This window comes from Cynocephalus volans, chromosome 1 (assembly GCF_027409185.1).
Source record: "Cynocephalus volans isolate mCynVol1 chromosome 1, mCynVol1.pri, whole genome shotgun sequence".
Taxonomy (NCBI): domain Eukaryota; kingdom Metazoa; phylum Chordata; class Mammalia; order Dermoptera; family Cynocephalidae; genus Cynocephalus; species Cynocephalus volans.
The window spans coordinates 142,563,350-142,584,959 of NC_084460.1; positions in this window are offsets into that span (position 1 = coordinate 142,563,350).

Sequence of the window (21,610 nt, forward strand, 5' to 3'; positions counted from 1 at the left end):
ACTGTCTTAATTATATATTTATTTCTCACATACTATAATCTCTATGTTCTGTTCAGTCTGTTCTTAGGCAGAGTAATAATATTATACAACATTACATATAACATAATAGTATTAAAATAGTATCATTATCAAAGTAGTACATTGATGGTTAGAGATTTAGAATGTATTCTAATATTTGATTGGGTCAGTTTCATTTTTTGCTACTTTGTTCAAAATTTTATTTGTGTTTTTGACTGTTTTTTTTCCTCCTCCCAAATGAACATCAGAATCAGTAATTCAACTTAAAAATTCTATTGTTTATATTCTAGACTTTTGTTTATCTTATAGCATTTTCAGAAGAACTAATTCTTTAGCTGTTTGTCAGTTAGGTACGTCTATCCATTCTTTTTTTTTTTTTTTTTGTATTTCATTGCTTTCTCCTTTTTTCTCTTTGTTTTTATAAGTTTCTGTTTTAAATCTAGTTGTAATTTTATAATTTAATGCTTAATTCATTTATTTTCATTCTTTAAGGTCAATACTTTTACTAATAGCAGATTTATAAAGCTATAACCCATAAATTTTGGCATATAGGGATCTGAATTTTATTTTGCCTAAACAATCTCTTGCATATTTGATTTTCATTATTTATATTTTAACTATATAGGAAATTTCAATGTTTTTTCTTTCTTTTTTTTAAAATATGGCTTTTTTTTTTTTCACCTCTCAACCCAAGACCTAGGATTTTTACTAAAGTCCCCTCAACCTCTGTTGCTTTGGCACTAATAAACTGCTGACATCTTGTCTTCATGCTTTGTGCCTGAGCTGGGGTTTTTGCTTGTTTTTTCATCTCACTCTGCATGGATAAAACTTGGGAGTTGGCAAATGCCTCAAAGACAAATTGCCGTAGCATTTTGGGATGTCCTTTCTGTTGTTTCCCTCATCCCGGTTATGCTCTGGCCTCTTTGGTCCATGTTTCCCCAGCCTGGTCAAACTACTGCCAGCCCTAGTCTACCTCCCTTTGCTTATAAATGGTGGTACAAAACACCAGAACCCCTGAAGAAGAAACCAGTCATAAAAGTGGGTTCCCTTTACTCTGCCTCTCAGCTCTGTGGGATCCCTGTCCCTCACCTCTTGATCATCTTGATTGCTCTCTGATGCTTTCCAACATTTTATCTTTGTCTTTTATTCAGTTTTTATCATTTTTTTTCATAAGAGAATTAGTAATGACCAAAGTACAAGATTTTCCCCTTAATTTAATACATTCTTTGTCGGGCCTTAAAAACTAACGCCACCTTAAGTGACATTGCAAGCGGCGCCATTATAGGCCCACAAGGGCGTATTAATGTAGCAGCCTAAGATGGTGCCAGGAGGAAGTAGGGTGGGGGTGTCTGCGGGAACCTTGCCTTAGCCCTTATTGGCCAAATACGTGCTTCTGCGCTCGTGAACATTGCGTGGTTGCAATAACTAGGCATTGAGACAGGATGCATGCCCTTGACCTTTAAGTTGATTGGATTATGTTAAAACCTCCCCTCCCTATCTGCCTATAAAAGCAAGTGCTTGTGTGATAATAAATGGAACTGCTCGACAGAACCCCTGCCGCGTCTGAGTGCCCTTTAACGGGGCTGGTTTGGGGCCGGCGGTGTGCTCACCTCTCTTCACGGCTCTCTTCCCCCATCTCCTTCCAAAGGAGGCAGGAGGGAAAGAGGAATCCCGGGCTGTTCGCTCGCCCACCAAAAGGAACGAGGCTAAGGGCTGTTCAGGTTGGCCGGCGGCAGACCCAACAATTCTTTTCTTATATCGGTCAATTCTTTTCAAATTTTAATCTTAGTCTTTATTCTACTTTATTCTATTTTAAATTCATCTCTGTTTCAAAAAAGGCTGTTTTCTTTTAATTTATTAAAAATGCAAAGTGGATAATTTCTAAAATTATGTAATTCATTTTATGTGTACACCCTATATTCCTAAGCAGTACTTCCTTCCTTTATGTTACTTAGTATTGCTTTACTCATCCTTGAAAAAGAATAAATCTGCCCAGTTTCCATGTTTACAAAAAAAGGAATGAGTTTAAATCCTTCTAAGTACCCTGCATTGTTCATTAGGGTGTGGGTAAATCTCTCATCTCTTAAACTGAAGAGGGTTGTTTTTGTTATACGTCTACTAGCCAGATTTCCAAGGTCAATAAATCCTTGGTTGAGAATGGCTCTGCTAGATTTTCTTGTGTCTTTCAGCGGAATTCACTGACTCAGAAGGGAGTTTGCTCTAGAATCATTTGAGAACAACTGCAGTTCTTTCACCAGCGTAGTACTCAAACAATAACAATCCCAAATGCACTGATTTCCTTGCCTCTTCCTTTATTTCACCTTTGCCTTTTAAAGACCTCACATCAGAAGAATGTACCTCAACTATGTGTTTTTATGTGCACTTGGGTTATGGAGGGTTATATTCAATGAGAGTTTTGGAAGAAGAATGCCTTAAAAGTTGCTCTTGTGTTTTGTGGGAGTAGCTGTCAAGTGTGGGGTAAGGGAAGAAGCAGGGTTTTGATGTCAGGCAGCCCTAAACTTTAATACTGGTTATTCCACTTTCAAACTACTCAACAGTGGAAAGATAACTTAAACTTTTCTCAATGATGAAACTGGCATGATAGTGATACCCTCCTCAAAGGATTACAGTAAGGACAAACTAACAAATATCACACAATCAGTGCACCCTTGGTGCAAAGTGTTCCTAAATGTTAGCCATTATTAATACTTTCATTCTTCTTTTATTTTGTTTTATTTTTTTGGCAGTTTTTTTAGTGAAAGACAATTGATTGATATATATTTGTGAGGTACAGAATCGGATATCAATACATGTATACAGTATGTGGTAATCAAATCTCTTCTTATTTTCTTAATAAATATTACTAACTTTCATTCCATTGTGAGGCCCAGATTCCTCCAGGAAATGCATGCATCTTGAGCATTAAGCAAGGTTTTATATTTCTAATTTGGTGAGGTTGGAGAAAGGGTCAAGTAGAAAGCAGGGTGTAGCAATGAAAAAAAGGAGAAATCTTGAGAGGGTTTTCTTAAGCTAGTTTTTTAACACAAGTGATCCAGCCCAGTCATTCAGGAGGTCCGGGCTTCCACATCACAGCCTGGGCAAGGCTCTGTTATAATTGACTGTGTGATTTGCTTATCTGAACTCTCTGGCTTTAAGATTTCAGTCCCGTGTTTAAGGGTGTAATAAGAAGAACCCTAGGGGCAGGTGAGGGGTCCTGTGTTCTAGTCCTGGGTCAGTTATTAACGAGCTGCATAATCCTGGGCATATCACATCAACTCTTTGTGTCTTGGTTTCCTCATTGTAAAAAGAGGAGGCTGAACTAGATGCTTTTTAGGGCTCCTCTGGTTCTAAAAGATGACAGCTCTAGGAGGGGAGGCTTGTAAATGACTTAAGTAGTTCTGCCAGTGGTAACGTTCTGTTACTATTCATTTCCTCCTCTTCCTTCTACTTTACTTTGGCCACCCACTTGTTCTGATTTAGTAAACATGATTTTTCAGGGGGAGACATTAACAGTTCACAATGTCACAGTTTAGACATGTGATCTTGGAAATACATGAGGTCCTCACTACACACAGTGCACACAAAAAAAGTCTTTAATTTCACACGTGAAATGCATTAATCATATGCTCTTGAGAAAACTATAAAAAGGGCCCATCCCAGGCCCAGATGTGCCCTTGGAAAGAATTGGGCCAGCAAAAGTTAAGGAGGGGGTGGGAGCTTCAGCTATGATTACTCCCATCTGTTCTTTAAAAAAAAAAATTTCCTAAATGAACACTAGACGTGGGAAAAATTACAAAAACCTGATATGAAAGCTGGACTGAATAAGATTGACAGCCCTAAATTTTGAAATAGGATTTTAGATTTCAAATTCTGTAAAACCTTAACTACTTGTTTCTTTGCTTTCTTGACTTCATTCTTCCTTAATTTTAATGCTTCTGTCATGAGCCTACAGCACACCATACATTATGGTGGGTAAATCCACCCCATGGCGCTTAACTTGATCAGAAATTTTTCATACAAACTTTTGGACACTTAATAAAGTCATCCAAACACGTTTGGAGAAGTGATATCAAATTTTCTCATTTGTTTAGTGAACAGAAACTCCCCCAGTCTGTAAGTAGGGAGAACTCAGTCGAAAGTATATTAATTTACCCTACTTTAGTATGCCGTCATTTAATTTAACCAAGAGAGACATACTACAGCACAAGATTTTACATTATTAGCTACTCTATTACCTTATCTAGATGACAGCAGTTTGTGGTAGGGTGGATCCTCTGTGACTATTGGTATTTATAATCAAATGAACCGATAAATTCTTGTAAATATGTTAGTGAAATATGCAGTCATTAATGTTTGGAGATTGTGAAGGATTGAGTTACTAAGGATATTTCACTCTTCGATTTAAATTTCCACTTTGTTGCTCTCTTGCATAACATGAGATCCTACTATAAATTTACATAAGAAGGTAGTTTTATGACTGTACTTAAATTTTCTAATGTATTTTTACTCAAGGCAGTTAATAAAGAGTTTTATTTTATTTGATCTCTATAGTTGAAAAAAAAAATCACCAAGCTTAAAAACAAATAATAATTCTCCTGAGACACTTTGCACCCTCATTATAAATGTGGAATCTTTGAACACTTTTGAATTGTGGAATTTTTAAGGATGTAGATGTTTTAAAAATAGCAACTAAATACTGTTTTTTCATGCGATCAGATTAAAAAACAATAAATCAAATTTCAGTGTTTCCTCCATTGCTATTTCCACCAAGCTTTCAAATTTAGAGGCTTCATTCATTAGAGCTGTAGAGGATCACACCGAAGGGAAAGCCATTGCATCAAGTTATGAGATGTGTGAACCATTTCAAGTGAATTAAGGTGTTCTTTCCAAAGCCAGTTTATAGGAAAGACCAGGATCATAATTTAACTATTGAAACAACTTTGTTCTTTTTTGCTTTTTCTTCCTATTGTAATCTGAGGGAAATGTGACATAATTTGTTTTTAATAGGTTCACATGGATAAACTTTTAACATGATCTTTTTTTATTGAAGCATAATATATTATACATATTAGTGGGGTACAGAGTGAGTATCAATACCTGTGTCCAATGTGTCATGATCAAAGAAGCATGTTCATCATTACACAGTATAATCATTCCTTGAGTCTATTAATCAGTTTTTCCCTATTCCCCTCCCCTCTCTCTTTCCCACCTCTAGTAACCACAATTCTGTTCTCTTCTTCTGAAAGTTCAGCATATTATTATGATTATTGTTTCTCTCCTTAATTTATTTATTTATTAGCTCCCACTTACGAGTGAGGACATGTGGTATTTCTCTTCCTGTGCCTGGCTTGTTTAACTTAACAAAATTTCCTCCAAGCTCATCCATGCTGCTGCAAATGGCAGAATTTCATGCTTTTTTATGGCTGAGTCATATTCCATTGTGTACATATACCACATTTTCCTTATCCAGTCTTCTGTCAATGGACACTTAAGTTAGTTCCAACTCTTGGCTATTATAAACAGAGCTGTGATAAACATGGAATAGCAGGTTTCCCTTTGACATGATGATTTCCATTCCTTTGGGTATATACCCAGTAGTGGGATTGCTGGATCATAGATCTATCTGCAGTTGTTTGAGGAACCTCCATACTGTTTTCCGTAGTGGCTGCACTAATTTACAGTCCCACCCACAGTGCAGAAGGGTTCCCCTTTCTCCACATCCTCACCAACGTTTGTCATTCTCTGTCTTTTTGAGAACAGACAGTCTAACTTGGGTGAGGGGATATCTCAATGTAGTTTTGATTTGCATTTCACTAATGATTATTGATGCTGACCTTTTTTTATATACTTGCTGGTCATTTGCATGTCTTCTTTTTAGAAATACTATTCAGCTCCTTTGCCCATTTTTTAATTGGATTATTAGGTGTTTTTTTGTTTGTTTGTTTGTTTTGACTGTTGAGTTGTTTGTTTGTGTTCTTTTTATATCCTGGATATTAATCCCTTCTCAGATGTATAGTTTGAGAATATTTTCTCCCATCATGTGGGTTATCTTTTCACTCTGTTGATTGTTTCCTTTGCTTTTTAGTTTGATATAATCCCATTTGTTTATTTTTTCTTTTGTTGCTTATGTTTTTGAGGTCTTACTCATAAAGTCTTTGTCCAGTCCTACATCTTGAAGTGCTTCCCTTATGTTTTCTCCTAGGAATTTTATAGTTTCAGATCTCATATTTAAGTCCTTAATCCATTTTGAGTTGATTTTGGTACATGGTGAGAGGTACGGGTCTAGTTTCATTCTTCTACATGTAGATACCCAATTTACTAGCACCATTTGCTGAAGATGCTGTCCTTTCCCCAATGTATGTTCTTGGTGCCTTTGTCAAAGATCAGATGGCTTTAAGTATGTGGGTTGATTTCTGGGTTTTCTGTTCTGTTCCATTGGTCCATATGTGTGTTTTTATGCCAGTACCATGCTGTTTTGGATACTATAGCTTTGCAGTACAATTTGAAGTCAGGTAGTATGATGCTTCTGGCTTATTTCTTTTGCTCAGCATTGTTTTGGCCATTTGGGGTCTTTTGTTGTTCCATGTGAGTGTTCGGATTGTTTTTTCTCTTTCTGTGAAAAATGTCATTAGTATTTTGATGGGGACTGCAGTGAATCCGTAGATCATCTAGGGAGTATGGACATTTTCACAACATTAATTCTTTCAGTTGATGAACATGGAATGTCTTTCCATCCTTTGGTGTCCTCTTTAATTTCTTACAGCAGTGTTTTATAGTTCTCATTGTAGAGATCTTTCACTTCCTTGGCAAAATTTATTACTAGATATTTCATTCTGTTGGTAGCTATTATAAATGGGCTTGCTTTCTTAATTTCTTTTTCTGCTAGTTCATTGTGTGTAAAAACACTACTGGATTTGTGTATTGATTTTGCATCTGAAGCTTTGGCGAATTTATCAGTTTTGGAGTATTTTGGTAGCGTTTTTAGGTTTTTCTGTGTAAAAGATCATGTCATCTGCAAACAAGGACAATTTGACTTCGTCTTTTCCAATTTGGATTTCCTTTACTTCTCTCTCTTGCCTGATAGCTCTGGCTAGTACTTCCATTACTATGTTAAATAGGAGTGGTGGGAATGGTCATTCTTGTCTTGTTCCTGTTCTTAAGGGAAAAGCTTTCGGCTTTTCTCCATTCAGCATTATGTTGGTGGTGGGTTTGTTAAATATGGCTTTTATTGTATTGAGTTACTTTCCTTCTATTTCTATTTTGTTGAGAGTCTTTATCATGAAGGGATGTTGAATTTTGCAAATGCTTTTTCTGCATCTATTGAGATGATCATATAGTTTATGTCCTTGATTTTGTTAATGTGACATATCACATTTATTGATTTGCATATGTTGAACCATTCTCATTTCCCTGTAATTAATCTCACTTAATCGTGGTGCATAATCTTTTTGATGTGCTGTCACATTCTTTTTGCTAATATTTTGTGAAAGATTTTTGTATCTATGTTCATCAAAGATATTGGACTGTAGTTTTATTTTTGTGTTGTGTCTTTGTCTGATTTTGGTATCAGAGTGATGATGGCCTCATAGAATGAGTTTGGGAGAATGGCCCTGGCCTCTGTTTAGTTTTTTGGGATAGTTTGAAAAGGTATTCTTCTTTATAGGTTTGGTAGAATTCAGCATTGAAGCCATCCAGTCCTGAGCTTTTTTGTCGAGAGACTGCAGATTACTGCTTCAATCTTGTTGCTCATTATTGGTCTGTTCAGGTTTTCTGTTTCTTTTTGGTTCAGTCTTGGTAGTTTGTATGTGTCCAGAAATTTATCCATTTCCTCCAGATTTTCAAATTTGTTGGCATGTAGTTGTTCAAACTAGTTGCTAATGATTCTTTGTATTTCTGTGATACAGGTTGTGATGTCTCCTTTTTCAATTCTGATTTTTGTTATTTGGGTCTTTTCTATTTTTAGTTATTCTAGCTAATCGTTTGTCTATTTTATCTTCTGAAAAAACCAATTTTCAGTTTCATTGATCTTTTGTATCTTTTTTTAAAAAATCTCTATTTCATTTAGTTCTGCTCTGATCTTAATTATTTCTTTCCATCTACTAATTTTGGCATTGGATTGCTCTTGTTTTTCTAGTTCTTTGACGTATAATTTTAGATTATTTATTTCAGGACTTGCTACTCTTTTGATATAAATATTTGTTACAATAAACTTTCCTACTAGTATTGCTTTTCCAGTATCCCTTAGATTTTGGTAATTTGTGCTTGTATTTTCATTGGCTTCAAGGAATTTTTTGATTTCCTGCTTTATTTCTTCTTTGACCCATTGGTCAAAGGAGCATATTAAGGAGCATATTGTTTAACTCCCATTTATTTGTGTAGTTTCCAAAGTTTTTCTTGTTGTTAATTTTTAATTTTATTACATTATGGCTGGAAAATATTCTTGATATGATTTCATCTTTTTAAATTTGTTGAGACTTACTTTGAAGGCTAACATGTGCTCTGTCTTGAAGAACAATCTGTGTGCTGATGAGAAGAAGGTATATTTTGCAGTTGTTGGATGAAATATTCTGTAAATGTCTGTCAAGTCCATTTGGTCTAAAGTGCTGTTTAAATCCAATATTTCTCCGCTTATTTTTTGTCTAGATGATCTGTCCAGTGCTGATAATGACATGTTAAAGTCCCCAACTATTATTGTGTTGGGAGTCTATTTCTCCCTTTAGATCCAATAACAGTTGCTGTATATATCTGGGTGCTCTGATGTTGGGTTCCTATATATTTATGATTGTTAGAACTTCTAGCTGCATTAATTCTTTTATCATTAGATCATGTCCTTCTTTGTCTGTTTTCATAGTTCTTGGTTTGAAGTCTATATTATGTGATATAAGTATGGCAACTCCTGCTCGGTTTTGGTTTCCATTTCTGTGGAATATCTTTTTTTTTTTTTTTTGACCAGTAAGGGGATCGCAACTCTTGTCTTGGTGTTGTCCACACCACGCTCAGCCAGTGAGCACACCAGCCATCCCTATATAGAACCTGAACCCGCGGTGTTGGCGCTATCAGCACCGCACCCTCCTGAGTGAGCCACAGGGCTGGCCCTGTGGAATATCTTTTACCATCCCTTCACTATTAGTCTGTGTGTGTCTTTATTGGTGAAGTGAGTTTCTTGCAGGCAGTATATAGTTAGGTTTAGTGTTTTAATCCATTCAGTCAGTCTGTATCTTTTAAGTAAGAGATTTAATCTATTTACATTCAGGGTTGTTATTGAAAGTTTTTGCCTTGTTCCTGACATTTTATTAATTTTTTTATGGTTGTTTTGTATTTCTTTTGTTCCTTTTTCCCCCTTTTATTGTTTGTCTTTGCTGTTTGGTGTTTTTTGTTTGCAGTCATAAAATACATTTTCTTTCTCTTTCTCTTTTGTTTATCTGTGCTAATAGCAGTTTTTATCCTTTCTCATGCATATGGTGATATACATAGCTCCTTTGATTCCAGATGTAGGACTCCCTTGGGGATTGGTGAAGGGCCAGTCTTGTGGTGGTGAATTCCTGTAGCATTTGTTTTTCTGGGAAAGATACTATTTCTCCCTCATTTCTGAAGGAAAGCTTTGCTGGATATAGTATTCTTAGTTGGCAGATTTTTTCTTTTAGAACTTTGAATACATTATCCCACTTGCTCCTGGCTGCAGGGTTTCTGTTGAGAAGTCTGTTGTTAGCCTAATGGGAATTCCTTATAGGTGGTTTGATGCTTTTCTCTTGCCGTTTTTAGAATTCTTTCTTTGTCTTTGACTTTAGATAATTTGACTACATATCTCAGGGAGGTCCTTTTTTTGTCAAATCTCTTTGGGGATGTTTGAGCTTCTTGGATCTGTGGGACTGTAGCTCTCTTAATACTTGGGAATTTTTCAGCTATTATTTCATTAAACAGGCTTTCAAAGCCTTTTTCTTTCTCGTCCCCTTCCAGTACACCCATAATACAGATGTCTATATGCTTAAGGTTATTAGAAAGATCTCATAGCCTTTCTTCATTTTTTAAAACTGTTCTTTCTTTTTGGTCCAGCTGTGTTAATTCATAAAGCCTGTCTTCTTTTGAAATTTTTTCTTCTGCTTCTAGCTTGGTGCTTATGCTCTTGGTTGTATTTTGTATTTCATTAAATGAATTCTTCAATTTCAGGATTTCTGCTTGGTTCTTTTTTATTGTTTCTGTCTTTTGTTGAATTTCTCATACATGTCCTGGATCTTTTTTTTTTTTTTTTTTTTTTTACTGTATTGTGATTTCTACCTATTTTTTCATCCATTATGTTGAGTCTCCTTAATACTGACATTTGGGATTTTTCTATAGGTAATTCAACAGTTTCCTGTTGTTTTAGGACTGGTAATGGAGCATTGTCACCTTCTTTTGGGAGTTTCATGTTTCCCTGTTTTTTCAGGCTTCTCATATCTCTGCATTGATGTCTGGGCATCTGGTGGTGTAGTCACTTTAATTTATGGAGTGCTTTTTGAGGGAAGAGATTCTAACATGTAGAATTGTCTTATATTGATTGTTGGATTGCGCTATGTAGGTTTATTTCTGGATGGGTGTGGCAGTAGATGCTGTCTCGCACTGTGTACCTTCTCCACTCATGTGGGAGGGCTGCTGTGTCAGTCGGGACTCTGGGCTCCCAGGGAGAGTAGCATGTATCTAGGCAGCTTTTACACCCCTGGTGCTCTCTCTATTCATGCTGGCAAGCTCACTGCATCAGGAAGACCTCTGGGTTCTGGGGATAGGAGAGCATGGATCCAGGCAACCAGCACAAGAGCACAAGTGGCTGGCACAGCCCCCACTTGCTTTCTACTGGAGTGAGTGCAGAGCTTTGAGTTTTGGACGTGCCTTGAGGTACCAAGGGGAAGGACGGCCTGGATCTGTTAGACTGGTGTGCTCCCCCAACTCTCCACTGGCATGGGCAGTTCTCTTATGTCAAGCAGGGCTCTGCACTACTGGGAAAATGAAGGGCATATACCCAGGCAGTCAGCATGCTCCACCCCTTGCACTCTCTGCTGAGGTGTGTGGGACCATTGGGTTGGTGGAACTCTGAGGTCTCTCAGCTCCTATCCCAAAATGGCGATATCAAGTGGCAGCCCAGAATGGAGGGGGGAAGGGGTGACTCCATGTGTAGTTCCTCTCTGGGAAAAGACAGTCCTGTGGGCTCTTAGCTGCTCCACATGCTGGGATCACTTTCATGAGGGTTGCGGGGTTACCCTGTAGCAAAGTTTGTAGGAACGTAAGATGGGAGTGCTGGTCAGCGGCCCTCCCCCACCTACTTTGTCCCGGCAGTGCAGGGTTTCTTGAGCCTTCATGCCAGTCCTGGTGAGGAGTTTATCCTGTCCTTTATTGTTGCAGTCTTGAGTTTCCAGGTCTTGGAGGGTTTTCCTCATTGCTTAGCTGAATTGTGTTGTTCTTTCCTAGACACTCTACTCTTCAGGTGACTATCCAGTTATTACTTTGGACTTTTGAGAGAGATGAGCAAAACTAAAATCAGATGACCTATGGGTGGGTGTACCTCGACTAGATGACCTAAAAGACTGGGATATAATATTAGAGCTAGAAGGAGACCTAGGTCTGCAGGTACCATTTGTGGGGAGAGCTAAAATCATCATCCCTATGTAAAGCCAGGTCTTAAACAGTAGAAAAATGGTTACCTGAGACTGGGAAGGGAAGGGGTGGATAAATCCAATCCATGGAGCTTAACTTGATCAGAATTTTTCCATATGAACTTTTGAACACTTAGGATACTCATCCAAACACATTCAGAGAAGTGATATGAATTTTCCTCATTCATTTAATAAGCAGAGACTACCCTAGTCTGTAAGTAGGGAGAACTCAGTTGAAGGTATATTAATCTAACTTTAATATGACATCATTTAATTTAACCAAGACAGACATGCTACAACACAGAATAGATTTTACATTATTAGCTATTCTATTACCTTTTCTAGATGACAGTGGTTGTGGGGGGTGTGGATTAATAGGTGCAAAGTTACCAATAGGTAGGAAGAATAAGTTCTGGTGTTCTAGGTTGACTAGAGCTAATAATATTGCACTGTATATTTCTAAATAGCTAGAAAAGGTCTTGATTGTAATCACTTCAAAGAAAAGAAAAATATTTAGGTGATGGATATGCTAGCTACCCTAAGTGAATCATTACACAATGTATCTATTATTGAAACAACACACTGTACCCCACAGATATGTACAATTAAACTTTAAAAAAATAAATGAAAAATAAAGCCAGGGGTCTGTAATGGCTATCTTGCTCCTAAAAACTGATTTTAGAAAAATGGGCTGAGGGAATTAGAACAAGAGTAAGTACTGTGGGCACTGAGCAGAAAATGTCACTCTGAGAATTGGAAACATCCAGCAAGTATTGGGAACTGCAGTAGATTGAATGACCCCCCCCACCCCAAGTCATTAAAGCTTGATTGCCATTGTAACTATTGAGGGTGAGAAATCTTATTATGGTAATTGAAAGGTGGGGCCTTGAAGAGGTGATTAAGTTAATGGTTTAATGGTGGTCATGATTCTGAGGGCTTTAAAAGGAGAGCCCATGAGGAGCTATCTCTCTCTCTCTCTCTCTGCTCTGCCATTTTTTGCCATGTGAGATCCATGCATTGTTCTAAAGCCACCACCAAAGACGACCCCCACCAGATGTGTTCCCAACCTCAGAAACTGTATGCAATAAATTTTTTTTTCTTACAAATTAACCGGTTTTGTATATTTTGTTATAAGCAACAGAAATGGACTAATACAGGAACCTACCATGACAAAGGGATTGTGGTAGTTAATTTTTGGTGTCAACTTGACTGGGCCACAGGGTGCCCAGATATTTAGTCAGACATTATTCTGGGTGTGTCTAAATGAGATTACCATTTGAATTGGTAGACTGAGAAAAGTAGATTACCCTCCTCAGTGTGGGCAGGCCTCATCCAGGGTGTTGAAGGCCTAAACAGAACAAAAAGGATGAGTGAGAGAGGATTTTCTCTCTTTCTGCTTCACTATCTTTGAGCTGGGACACCAGTATTCTCCTGTCTCTGGACTCAGACTCAGACTATACCATTGGCTGTCCTGTCTCCAGCTTGCTAACTGCAGATCTTGGGGGGCCTTCTCAGACTCCATAATTGCATAAGCCAATTTCTTATATCTCTCTCTAAGGAAAAAAGAGAGAGAGAAGAAAGAGAGAAAGAGATCATGGATAGATTTGTATTATCTTTTAAATATGTTTTTACATGAAATTTTTGAAGTATACTCATGTGAGTGTGTGTATATGAAGTATTCTCATATGTATATTAATACACACACACAAATATCCTATTAATTCTGTTTCTCTGGAGAACCTAGACTCATTCAAAGATGAAGACATGATACCAACATCCATTTTCCTTTCTTCTCAGGATCAGAATTGGAATGAAATTGCATTTCTCACCAGTAGCTCTAGAACCTAGAAAACAAGAGGGATATTTTTAAAGTTGAGGGGAAAAGATTTCCGGCCTGGAATTCTATGCCCAGCCATCTTCCAAATGTGAGGATAGAATAAAAAGCATTTTCAGGAAAGTTCTCAAATATTTTGTCCCCAACATCCGCTTTCCCATGAAGTTACTGGAGGATCTGCTTCATCAAATTAAGGGAAAAAAGAAAAGAAAGAAAGAAATGAGAAGCCAAAACACCCAGGAAATAGAAAATTCTGTAGGAGAGAAAAGGAATTCCCAAGATGATAACAAAGGGAAACTTCAGAGTGACAGCTCCCCATAAAGAGCAAACAGTATAATTTTGGAGTAAAGGAAGACAAGAACCTGGTGGGATATTTCTAAAGAAAACAAAATGCAGTGGATAGACCACCCAGTGTGCTGGGAGTTTCATGGCTCTGGTGGAATGTTTGGGTCTAAACTGGTAATAACCACTAGAAAACTAATGGATAAAAAAAAATCATTTATTAACTTAGGTATTAACAAAAAGAATTGTGCAAGAAAGGTGAATTTTTAAGAAGTCTCTCTACAAAAATGGAAACAATCAACAAAATGAAAAGGCAACCTATGGATTGGGAGAAAATATTTGCAAGCCATATGTCTGATAGGGTGTTCATATCCAAAATATTTAAGGAACTTAAACAACTCAGTAACAAAAAATCCCCCGATTTTAAAAATAGGCAAAGGACCTGAATAGACAATTTTCCAAAGAAGGCATACTAGTGACCAACAGGTGTACAGAAAGGTGCCCAACATCACTAATCATCAGGGAAATGCAAATCAAAACCACAATGAGATATCACCTCACACCTATTAGGACGGCTATTATCAAAAAGTCAAATGACAACAAGTGTCAGCAAGAATGTGGAGAAAAGGGAACCCTTATACACTGTCGATGGGATTGAAAATTGGTACAGCTATTATGGAAAACAGCATGGAGTTTCCTTAAAAAGTTAAAATTAGAACTACCATATGATCCAGCAATCCCACTTCTCAGTATATATCCAAAGGAATTAAAATCAGGATCTCAAAGAAATCTCTGCACTCTCATGTTTTTTGTGGCATTTTTCACAATAGCCAAGATAAGGAGACAACCTAAGTGTTCATCATTGGATGAATGGATAAAGAGAATGTGGTGTATGTTTATATATGTGTGTGGGGGTGAGAATGGGAACGCCATACCTGAAGAAATCATGTTATAATGCATTCATTCCTAATCAAATACTAAGCTTTCTATAGAAAACATTTCTAAAATTTTATCAACAATGAGTGGGTGGGCTTAATTAAACATTACAGCATTGTTCAAAAAAAAAGTTGATGGAAAGATTTGTATTTTCTTTGAATTCCATTTTTTCATGAACTTTTTGAAGTAACCTCACATATCAAAACATAGAGTTCAGCAAGGAAAACAAGTTGCAGAATAATAGAGTTTGTTATCATTTATAGAATTAAAGATGTAAAACAATATTACATACTTTAGAATGTTTGGTAAATGTATTAAGATATGCAGGAAATATAAACACTAAATTCAGAATAGGTGTTCCCTGTGCAAAGAGAAGGAGAATGAGTTTAGGGAAACTATCTGTAATGCTTCATTTTAAATTGACTACAATAAAGAGATTTAATTACTTTGCCAAACAAATGATACCAATTAACCAGACTTCCAGTAGTAGTAAAAAGAAGAATAGGAATAAATAATAAAATTGGGATTAAAGTAGTAAAAAATAAAAATGTATTTCTGGAAGGGAGAAGGGTCAGAGCAAACACAATGCCTTATGTAATTGTGGGTGGGGGTAGGTAAACACTTTTTGGTTTTGGCCAATTGTTCACAAAGACCTGCGTTGGCTCTCTCTGCTGTCAGAGGAAGTGTTGAAAACACTGTCTACTATGACTTCCGAGATATGCTCTGTTGTGATGGTACCACGTAAACAACCTCATTAGCATTTTCAAGGGGAGCTGTAATACCAAGGCAGCATGTGATGAAATTCCCTTGCTAGTTCATTTCTTTTCTACCTGACCTTTAAATGTTCTAGTTTGACATGACTCCATCCTCTAAATTCTCTATGTTGCTTCCCCAAGTGGTTGCATCTATTTCCACCTTTAAATCTCAAATCAAGATAGCTCTTTGGAGATCCAGACCTCAATTAGCCAGCTGCTCACTCAACATCGCATTGGATGACTCATGGACAACCCAGAGTCAAAGTCTGCAAGATTCACGCTCTTCTCATGCCCCATCTCCAAAATGTGTTTCTGCTGTGTTTTCTTCCCCAGGATATAGTTTCACAATCCATCCAACCTGCTCAAAACCTGGGAGTCATTTTTGACATCTCCCTTTCCCTTATCTTTATATCTAATCCACCATTAGGTTCTGTTGATTCTACTTTGTAAACATATCTCAAATGCATGATCTTTTCTACAAATTCATCGCTACTCTTAGTTTTTCCTAGCCTTTCCATCCTCACTGTCCTCCTTATATTTACCAGCCCCATCCCTCACCTATATTAACCCCTGCTTTATTAAGCCATTCTCCATACTATGTCCAGACTGACCCCTTCAAAATGCAAATTTAAGTATATCACGCCTACCTAAAACATTTCCATACTTCCCTACTGCTCTTGAGGTCCATTCCAGAATCCTTCACAAGCTCTTTCTCTCTTGGAAGCCTCATCTCATTGCAGTCTTCTCCTCTTCTCTCTCTCAAATCCAGCTTCCAGCCCCTGCCTCCCTTTCAGTTCCTCAAATGTATCAAGCTCCTTTCCAGTCTCTGTCACATTCTGCTCCCTCTGCCTTGTCTGTAAAACTGACCCCAGCGACCACTTCCCACCCCCTCTACCTAAGACACATCCCTTCATTCTTTGACTCAGCTCAAACACGACTTTCTCAGGAAAGCCCTCCATGACCACCTCAGAGGGATGATAGGTTCTGTACTACCCCAACTCTGCACTTGTTAAAAATATTTAACAACAAAGTAAACACTCACTTGCATAATTGTCTGCTTGCCCCACTAGACTGTAAGTTTCCCAAGAGCAGGATAATGCTTGCAGTTCCCTGCTGTGTCCCCATCATATGCCGAGTAGTGTCTGAGTGAAAGGCTGGGCTTCTAGGATGGTTGCAGAGGAGGAGAAAGGTTCAGTTTCTACTCCGAGAAGCTACAAGCTACTATATACCACATTTGAAAATGAGTTGTTTTTACTATTTCAGGAAAGTAGCCTGGGATAATAGTTTTAAACAGTTTTTAAACTTATGTGAAACTAAGTATATATATATATCTTCATACTGTGCTTGAGGTTTCCTAAGCTGGTAGTGCATTCCCTTGAAAAGTAATCCAATCCCTGGGCATGTCAGATAGGTTTGGGTTTAGAGGCAGTAGAGTTGGTGCTTGGGCATGCCTCATTAGAATCTTTTCCAAGATGACCCCTCAAAAAATCCTTAGCCAAATAGTATCGGTTATGAGCTGGTGAGTGAGAAGAAGGAAAAAGAACTGGTTTTTTCCCCATGAATGGTGTGAATGTTTGTTTTGGGTATAGAAAAAGAAGGGATTTTGGATTCAGATCTGTATCAAAATCTCAATTCTTTCAAGTTAATTTTGGCTAAGTTTTTAACTACCCTAGCCTTCAATTTCTTCATTACATAATTAAATTTATCTTACCTTCGTGGGAAGAATTACAGAGGTGCCATAAATTTACTGAGATAACGATAACATTTATCAAGCTCTTGGCGCAGTGTTTATGATGGACTCGATGGATTCTAGTTCTTTTCACTTTTTCACTTTTCTATCAGTATACATAAACTTTTCAGTTGTCCTTGAATTGGGATCTAGGGCCTCAGACAACTGAAATCAGAGGTTGACACTCTAAAACCTCCCCTTCTTAGAGCTTATTCTTAGGAACTATTTTGATAGACAGTATGAAAGACTGCACGATCACAGTCCATATCAATCAATGGTACCTTTAGGCACCTGGACAAAACTGACAGTAGAGCAAGAAGAAACTAGAAAACCTCATGTATAGATGGTTGTGAGCAATATGCTACCTGCTTGTAGGGAGGGAATGAAGCCAAGCCTGTCCGGCCACGGCTGGATGCCATTCAGTCATGACTTTCCCAGAAAATGTCAGTAGATGTGTTGTGAGGAGTAGCTGGAAGGCCCAATATGAATTTCCCTGCATTGGAGAATGGTTCGTCCATCCCTCAGCTCATTCATCTCACACGTGCTTGAGGGCTTAGGATGTGGCAGGCGCTGTCCCAGCAGCAAAAGTCCAACAGTAAATAAGACAGAGCTCTGCTCTGGTGGAGGGGAGGAGGGAAGGGGAATAAGACATAATAAGCTAATATATACAACATCAGGTGGTGATAAATGCAATAACAAATAAAAAACCATAAAGGGATAGAGGGTGTGTGTGTGTGTGTGTGTGTGTGTGTGTGTGTGTGGTGTGTGCATTGTGTGCTCTCATATATAAGGAGGTTGGCACAAGCGTCCAGAAGAGAGCTTGGAACAGAGGCCTCAGCATCACGAGGGAGCAAGCCTTGCAGGTCCCTAAGGAACTAGGGTTCCAAGGACAGGTGACAGCAGCATGGAGGTCTTAAGCAGCACACTTGGTGTATCTGAGGAATGGTGGTAGCTGACGGTGGGAGTAGAGTGAATGCGGGGGAGCAGGAGGAGGTGAGGTCAGAGATGTGGTGGAGGCCAGAACACAGGCTGCATGCACCATGGATGAGATCTCGGCTTTGAATCTGAGAGAGATGGAAGCCATGGGTTAGTTTTGAACATGGACCTATTTACCTTTTGACAGTATCACTCTGGCTGACATGGGAGGACGGCCTGTTGGGGGCCACGGGCAGAAACAGGAGACTACTTAGCAGGCTGCTACTGCAGCCAGATGAGAAGCATGTTCCCCTCAGTACTGGCTGTTAAGTTGTTAATAAAATATACCTCCATATGGCATTCTTTCTCAAAAAATAAATTCTTTCTAGTGTTACTGACTACCACATTAAAACCAGCTTGTTTTTCTTTGCTTATCCTTTTATTTCCCTGTAAGTAGCACCCCTCAAGTGTAAAAGCTTAGGCAAGACTAACGACAGTGGGAGTGGTAGAGAACAGGTGGAAGAGCTGACAGGGTTGCTGGTGGCCTAGAGGAGGGGCATGAAAGAAAGAGGGACCGAGGAAGACACTCATGAATCAGGCCTGAGCAACTGGAAGGTTGGAGGGAAGGCCGAGAGAGAGGCAGAGGCCACGTGTACCATAAGGTCTTTTTCATTCTCTAAGAATCTTCCATTCCAACATGGTTTCTGGAAGAAATCCTACTTAGGCTTATCAGCCATCTTCTTCCTGTGCTTTAGTTGACTGCTGAAGGTTGGCTCTGTGGGATATAAGAGAACTTTCTGGCATGAACTGTATTCTGAAGAGGAAATTGGGAGAAGTGTAAAACATAAATTGCATCTATTTAGTGCTTAGCCAAGGGCTAGCCCTGTTTATTAAGAAACATTCCTGACTGTCTCCCTGAGGCCCAAGGCTGGAGTAACAGCTGTAGGTGATTCCCAACTTGGCACAGGCTGCAACAGCCATTAAAGCTTCAGAAATGAATCTTGCATTTTTCCAAGTTTTAGTTGGTGAGAGCGCAGAGCTGCAAGAGGGACGGACTCAAAGAAGGTCACAGCTGGAAGAGACCTTAGCTAGAGTCTACATCCAAATTCAGAGAGATGTGAGACTTGAAGAGGTTATGTGTCTTCTGCAAGGGACATGAAGAATAGCAGAGACAGGACTAGAACCTGAGTCTCTGACTCCTGGTCCAGTGCTCTTTGTGCTGTACCATGCTGGAGGGAATATGGAAGTCCCAGGTATACACTGACTTGGAGCAAATCATCTTTTTACTCTCAGGAGACTAGAGATCACTGAAGCCTTCACCACACACTACTTTGAATCCACATTTATGGATCCCATACTTTTACCCTGAGGAGAAAACTGGCATTTGGCTGGGTTTCCTGGTATAAGCCATAATGAATAGCAGTAACAGTTCCTGCTTTTCTCTGGGGATAGAATGTTACTCTCACAGTCAGGAAATGTTGGATTGTAAGTATGAGTGTTGGAAAAGGAAAGCAGTGTAATGAGCAGATGTTACCACCATGAGTGTGGGATAATTAAAATTCTTATACAGATAACTACTATAAAAATAAGTTTGTGATAGTTCCATTTCCTTGCCTTAGCAAACCCACAGTGGAAGGCAAAATGGCTTGACTTGAATTTCAGCAATTTTTTTCAGAATCCTGAGGGAGGTGCTAAGTAGTGGTAAAAGAACTAAGTAGACTTCCGGGGAAAGAAAGAGAAGTGATGCAAGTAGTCAGCCCCTGGAAGACTGAGACTTGATTGTTTGTTTCTATTACAATTTCTTTGAAATCCAGGTGGAAGTTTGTGAACAGCTCCCATACTGGGACCAAGATTGTCTCTGATTACTACAGAGTTATCACACCCACATGTCAACGGTAGTTATTGCCCATACAAACTGCAGTCATACTCTTAGCTTCTCTTGCTCTCTCTCTTTCATCCATGTCCAAGAGCAGGAGAAGTTGGATGTCCAAGTTCAAACAAACAAACAAAAAAACCCAGTTTTGTCCTTTTTCCACCTTTTTGTTTTATTTGAGCCCTCAACAGACCGGTTTACACCTATGTGCCTTGGTGAGAACAATTTTCTTTACTCAGTCTACCTATTTAAATGCTAATCTTTTCTAGAAACACCCTCACAGACACACTCAGAAATGTTTTACCAGTTATCTGGGTATCCCTTAGCCCAGTCAAGTTGATACATAAAATTAATTATCATAAATTCACTCCATATCAACTTGGCATATAGATGCATCTCCTTAGACATATTTAATTTCCAAATAAAATAAAAACAAGGTCATAATTCCACTTGGCGTAAGTATCCTATGTACAACCCAAAATGAACAAATACCTTTTCTAGAAGAGGAAGTGAAATCCTTGAGTGATGTTTACTCATCTCCTGATATTTCATAACTTAAATACTGTGATGTAAAATTAAAAATACTTAAATACTGGTATAAAGTTAATACAGTTGTCTCAGTATCTGTGGGGGATTGGTTCCAGGACCTTCCAGAGATACCAAAACCCACAGATGATCAAGTCCCTTATAATGGCATAGTATTTGCATATAACCTATGCATATCCTCTCATATACTTTAAATAATCTCTAGATTACTTACAATACTTAATACAATGTCGACACATCATTTCATTTGCATGGATTCAACATACTACTCAGTGTGCGGCAAATTCAAGTTTTGCTTTTTGGAACTTTGTAGAATTTTTTCCCCAATATTTTCAATCCACGTTTGGTTGAATCCACAGATGCAGAACCCATGGATACAGAGGGCTAACTCTACAGATTAGGTTACATGATAAGGGAATAAAGAGAAGAAAAAAACAAAACAAAGATATTTGCTTAATATATGTATATGTACACACAAATATATTCATAACAAAATAAGGAGGAAATACTTATGACAGTTACAGTCCTTGTTTCTGTAACTGTCACATGGTTGTAGTTGGTATTTATAACTACCTTCTTCTACTACCAATTCTGTACTTCCTTTGCCTTTAGCAAGAACCTTAGCTTGTTGTGGTTCTTTACCTGGTGGGGCCGCCCAGACCTTCATTCCTGAAGGGTCTGTGTCATTCATAGTCCTGCCTGGATTGAGTTGTCTTCCACTGGCCTTCATCACGGGGCACGGTGTTATTAAGAGATGCCGTAAGGAATCTCCTGTATTCCAGACATACTCTTCCCCACCTCCATTGTGGAGTAGTAGTTTTATTTCTCCTTGGTAGCCTGGATCAATCACCTCAGCCAACATCAAACTCCCTTCTTTCCTGGTGACTCAGAGGCATGAGGAGCCCAAAGTGGCCAGTCTTAACGTCTAGTTCAATAGAATCACTGCTGTATCTCCTGGTGGAAGCATTTTTCTCTCTAGACCAAGATCTCTGGGCCAGCAGAGCATAAAGTCTAGAGAAGAGGAAGCAAAAATTTTGCTAGTGGGTCACGAGGGGTAACGGTGAGTGTTGCCATTCCCATTTCCACCCCTTGATTTCC